Below are 6000 nucleotides of genomic sequence, written 5' to 3' on the forward strand. Positions count from 1 at the left end.
GATCGGGGTGTGACAGTTTCGTCGTCTCGACTGTTTTCTTGGGCCCGATTATCTTGGGCTCGGTAGTTTGAGAGATGAATTTATCCTAAAATAAAATATTTTTGTAACTGTTGATCATAAGTTTTTACAAAATTGTTCGTAAAAGAAATGCAATATTTGAAAATTGTCTAAATTGGTTATCATGACATGTGCATTTAAATGAGGACTCTTCTGCTCTTTGCTGCGTCTGCTGGTTGAACCTTCAACGCCCTCATTTGGAATTTTTGAGACTCTCTCAAATATTCTGCCCCAGTTTAAATCTCGCTTTGGTGAACTCTTGTGATGAATCTTAATTTATGAAAATTTGAGTCCCTCTCAAAATTTCTGTCCCAGTTTTGGGCTTCGAGTTGGCTATCTCATAAGCTGAATTGCTGAGGGAAGAAATTTTGAGATCTCAAAATTTCTGCCTCAGTTTGAGGTTTTGGATCGGCTAACTCTAGGACGAACTTGTTGAAGGAATTTTGGAGACCCTCTCAAATATTCTGCCCCAGTTGGGTATGTGTGGTAAACTCTTGTGCTAATTAAAAGTTCTTCTCGAAGCCTCATCTATGCGGCTTCCTGGGGGTTTCTTGGGTTTTTTGTTTGGTGTGACCGAGCTCAAAGAGCGCCTACGTATCCTGTCACAACTGGAATCAGGTCGAACGTAGTTTGGAATATAAGTATTTAAGTTTATTCATATTACAAGGAAATCATTTGGTTTTTTCTATCTATTACAAAACGATTACAAGCAAATAAATAAATATTACAAACTGAGAAAAGCGTGTCTTCACGCGTAGTACCGCTTGATTGCGTCTGAGTTGATTGCTTTGTGCCACTTTTGTGTCATGACCCAGATTGGAGTGCCATGACGGGCACCTGTCCTTACTTGCCGAGTACCATTAGACATACATCAATAACGTAATCATAAGTATAGGTAGGCCATTCGAGCCGCCACGAGATAACCTGCTGACTCATAAAAGTAATAGACTGAAATAAGACAAGTCTGAAAGGACTTATCTACATAAACAAGCTGGACATACTGTACGGGCCGACAGGGCCGTCATATACATTTACGCAATAATACATAAGCCGATAAGGCCATACAACAGCAATATGTTACAACTCGGAAAAATTTTCGTTGATGCACAGTGGATAGACTAACGAGGGGCATGAAGTATACGATGTTTTGATAAGTAAGAAATAACATTTGATATTTCTAAATGAGATTTCAAAGACATGTGAGGTAGGAGACGGAACTTGTTAAGGAAAGCAAGGTATAGGTTGTGTGTCGGGCAAGATTTACGAGTCTCGAATTAATGATGGCGTAATGATGTTTTGGAGAAGAGTTATAATGTCCCTTAGATTGTTAACGAGGTGTTAAACAAGTGTCAAGAAGGTTCTATAAGGATTGGAGACCAAACGAACGACGGAGATGATTTCAGGGAAATGGGGTTATACGACCGACTTATACGGTCCGTATAACATTATACAGTCCGTATAAGGGTCCGTACAACACCCAACAGAGATGATGTTTGCCTGGTGGTGAACCACGACCACTTATACGACCGTGCAATGTTATACGGACTGTATAAGTGTCCGTGGAAGTCCCGACGGGCTGGGTTAAGTTCAATTATATAAATGTTATCCTACTTCACTAATTTCATTTCCCACACTTCTTCATCTCTCTCAAGGATTCTAGAGGGTTCCACACACTTCTTCCATAAGAACTCAAGAGAGATTCAAGATCAAATTCATCAAACCAAGAGAGTCAAGTGTATGAGACACATTAAAGTTCATCCAAGCCGAGGAATTCCAATGGAAGTGAACTAGGTTTTGGTGCAAGAGAAGTATTTCCACTCAAGGCTTATTCCTACATTATCTAAGGTAAGTTTTATGATCTTTCCATGTTGTTTAGGGTAATGAGAGGTTGAAAGACTTAGATGATGGAAGGAGATAGAAAATGGGTCACAAAGATGTGAATAATGAGATTGTGAGTAGTAGTTTGGAATGAGTCATGAATATTGATATGTTGTGATTTTAAGCATGCTATAAGTGACATTTAGAATATGGGATAAATATTATATGTGAGAAAACGCAATAGTGAATTATGACCATGATTATGGATGAATTGAAGTGAAATTGTGAAATGTGGATAGTGTAGATGAATGATGATTGTTGCTTATAATATTGTGAATGTTGTTATGGATGGTTGGGAGTTGATATGGAATATGGTAAAAGTTTTATAAACAAAGGAAATGCTGCCCAATTTTCTCTAGCCTTAGTAAGCATGTTCATATAATCGATTAGCTAATGTTAATGCGAATTCTCTTGAAGGTAGAAACGTGAATATTGAAGGAGAACAATCAAGCGATGGAATTGTTAAACGAAAGAGGTATGTAAGGCTAGTCCCTTCTTACTAAGGCATGAATCCTCCTATCTTTCCATGATTTTCCTACATATCGGAAATTTTGAGTCTACGATTATAAAGTGCTTCTTACAAGATAAAGAAAAGAGATACGTTACGAGCATGACAATACTGATGATGAATCTAAGTCTAGAAGTCCTAAAGCTGATGATATGACATTCCTACGAAGCTAATGATCCTTATATGATTCCTATGACATTATTTTCTCTACCTCTCCATGACTTTCTTACATTCCGGGAACTATGAGTCAACGTTGATAAAGAGCTTTTTATGAGATAAAGATGAGAAATATGTCATGAATACGATAATAATGATGATAAGTCTAAGCCTAGAGATTCTAAAGCAAGATATGATGTCCATGAAGTTAATGATCCTATTTACGATCCCTTGATGTTGTTCATGGTGTACACTCATCTTAAAATGGTAGTCCTTTCAAGGTGAGATATGATGATTATGATCACTCCATAATGTAATCGGGGGTTCACAACCTTACGTCACCCTGACATAGCTATAGTTGCCTTCAAGTTCTAATGTATGTCTTAACGATAAATGTATGATGATGCTAAGTTTATGATAAGGTTACGATAAGCTTATGATAACGTCATGATGTGTCTATGAGGTGTATGATAATGATAAGTCTATGATGAGCACATGATGATACGATTCCACTGTGCCTAGATGGCCAGGCATGTCACCGCGAAGGCGGGCTGCATACAATTCCACCGTGCCTAGATGGCCGGGCATGTCACCGCTAAGGCGGGTTTCTTATGATTACACCGAGCCTAGAGGGTCGGGCATGACACCACTAGTGGGCAGCGTATGATGGTTACTCGGACACGGGTTAACGATGATGGTATATATACGATATGGTGATGTACGTGCTATGACGATATATGTACTACGATTATATACGTTATATGTATGAAATGCATCCACTCTTAAAGGTTAAGCAGGTTATGTCTTCATCTTATGTCTTATGATTTCTCTATTATGTTCATCTCATTTATGCCTTACATACTCAGTACAATGATCGTACTGACGTTCGTTTTCTTTGGGCGTTGTGTTCATGCCCACAGGTAAACAGGGAGGAGACCCAGACTCGTAGGAGTTGTTAACAAGCCTTGAGAGCACTCCATTATTCCGGAAGTGCCATTGCTTATTGTTTTGTGTATATGTATTTTGGGCACGGCGGGGTCCTGTCCCGTCCCTATGTCTAGCACTCTAGTAGAGGCTCGTAGATACGTATGTGTGGGTAGTATGGTCTCACGATGTCCTTATTGTATGTATATTATTTTGATAGCCGAAGGGCTCATGTATATAAAAGTAATTATGTTCAAAGTGAAAAATGGTTTTCCTATGATATATATATATATATGCATGAATGATACAAAGAAAATTTGTATCTATCGAAGTGACGTAAGGTCGTTGCACCTCTGATTAACATTTTGGAGGTAACATAGTCGACATAGCATACCTTTAAAGATCAAAGAACATGAGACATTATCAAAATCATCAACATGACATACTTTGTGAATCAATAGAACATAGGATCTCAATAGGAGTCTTAGCATAGAAACAAGGGACATCAGCTTCTAGTATTTATAAGAGTAGAGTCGTTATGAATATCATTCATTTACATTTCGTTTCATCCAGTTCATGCCAAGAGAAGGAAGATATTAGCCTTAACATACCTGCATGATCCCCTCCTTAGTCTATGATTAAGCTCGCAGAGTCTCCTCGCGTCTACAGCAAGATAAATGACATCATCGTCGACAAACAGGGTCGCAACTATCATACTTTGCTAATCTTATAATCGACGAAAAATTCGAGCGGCACCTCCCCTGTTTCTACTACATCCCAAAAGCCACAAAGGGTCATCCGTAGCCCAAAAACAACAACAACACCCAACAATAGTAACAACTACAATATAATCCAATATAAACCTCTTCAATTACTCTAAGAATCATATCGAGCAGCAAGCTCGTTTTAACGGATAACAAAGCATAATTCGAACCCAATTCTTCTTTCATAATTCAGCCACACCCTTCATAACATTATATTCATATTTAGAATATCATATTTATCTCAAAATATCCTTAAAATGTATTCCAAAACAGTCCATACTCCTATGCCTCATCCTTTATATTCTATTCGTAGTTTTCATATATTTTCTAGTCGTTTGTTTTTTCCAACTAACACATGAATAATCCCAATAACTGTAGCCACAATATATTCAAGTTATAATGCACAATTTATAGCCATTAGAAGTCATATTTAAACATTCAAAACAGCCCCTACAAAACAGTGGCTTTAACTTAGCTTATTTCAATGTATTTGTTACACCCCGTATCTTCGAAGAACACTTATCAAATTTGAAACATAAGTACGTTGAGTTAGGGTTACATAAAACCACTTTGGAATAGGAGAAAGCATTATGAAGTATATTTAATAAGTGAAGGATGTATATAAGATATACCAGAAGGTTTTATAAGGAAATGAGTGGAAGAAATGAAGTAATACGACTTCAGAGAAAGGATGGGTAATGTTTTGTGTGAAAATTTTGGTCCAACTTGGGGGACGCATATCTCTTAGCATATGAAGTGTTTTAAGGTGAAACAAAATCCTAAAATGAAGTTTGTCGAGTCTAGTTTCCAGCACAACAAACCGCTCGTCGATAAGAGATCGGAGTAGAGAATTATGGATGTTACAAGTTCAGCTGATAGAGCAGAAACGCATGCTACAGTACTGCTACAGTACCGACCTACTACAATGCTGCTACAGTACCCCGACCCGAATTTGACCCTTATAAAAAGGGTAAGAACCCTTTTTTTTTCACCAGATTTGCCCAGAAATTTCCAGAAAATTGAAGAGAGAGAGAGAGAGGGGGGATCACAAAGGGAAATTTTTTCAAACGAGAAGTATTAATCGAAGCTTCGATAAACGCATGGATGTGATTCTAGTATGGTTTTGCGGTGGATTCAAGGTAGATATTGAAGATATCTCTGTTTTAACAAGAATAAGGTATGAATCTCCTATTCTTAATGTTAATTTTGGTTTATTTACGGAGATAAAGTAGTTAAATAATTGTATAGCGAGTTGGTTGGTTGTGGAAATTGGGAAAACATTGTGTGGGATGTTTTCTGGTACATATTGGTGTTGGAAATGATGCTATTGATGTTGGTATTTTTGTTGCTGTTGTTGGTTGTTGGATTGTGATTTTAGGCTAGGCATATAAACAGGGGAGGTGTTGTCCGAATTTCGGCAACAGAATTAAATTGGAGGCTTAAGATGAGCGTATGACATTGATCCTAATAATAGTATGAATGGTTTATATGTAGATTTACGAGCTTGGAAGGTTAAATGTTGAATGACTAAGGCGACCGAAAGGTATGTTTAGGCTCGTCCCTTTCTTTCAAAGGCATGACTCCTATGTTACGATTTCATAAATGCTTCCATGACCTCTTTGTTTTCAAAAGTTAGAAGTCTATGATTCCAACACATGATTTCTTTCCTGATAACCCGTAAATGTTTTCCAAAATGTCCGTATTTTTTCAAAA

Source organism: Lycium barbarum, chromosome 5, assembly GCF_019175385.1.
Source record: "Lycium barbarum isolate Lr01 chromosome 5, ASM1917538v2, whole genome shotgun sequence".
Classification (NCBI taxonomy): Eukaryota; Viridiplantae; Streptophyta; class Magnoliopsida; order Solanales; family Solanaceae; genus Lycium; species Lycium barbarum.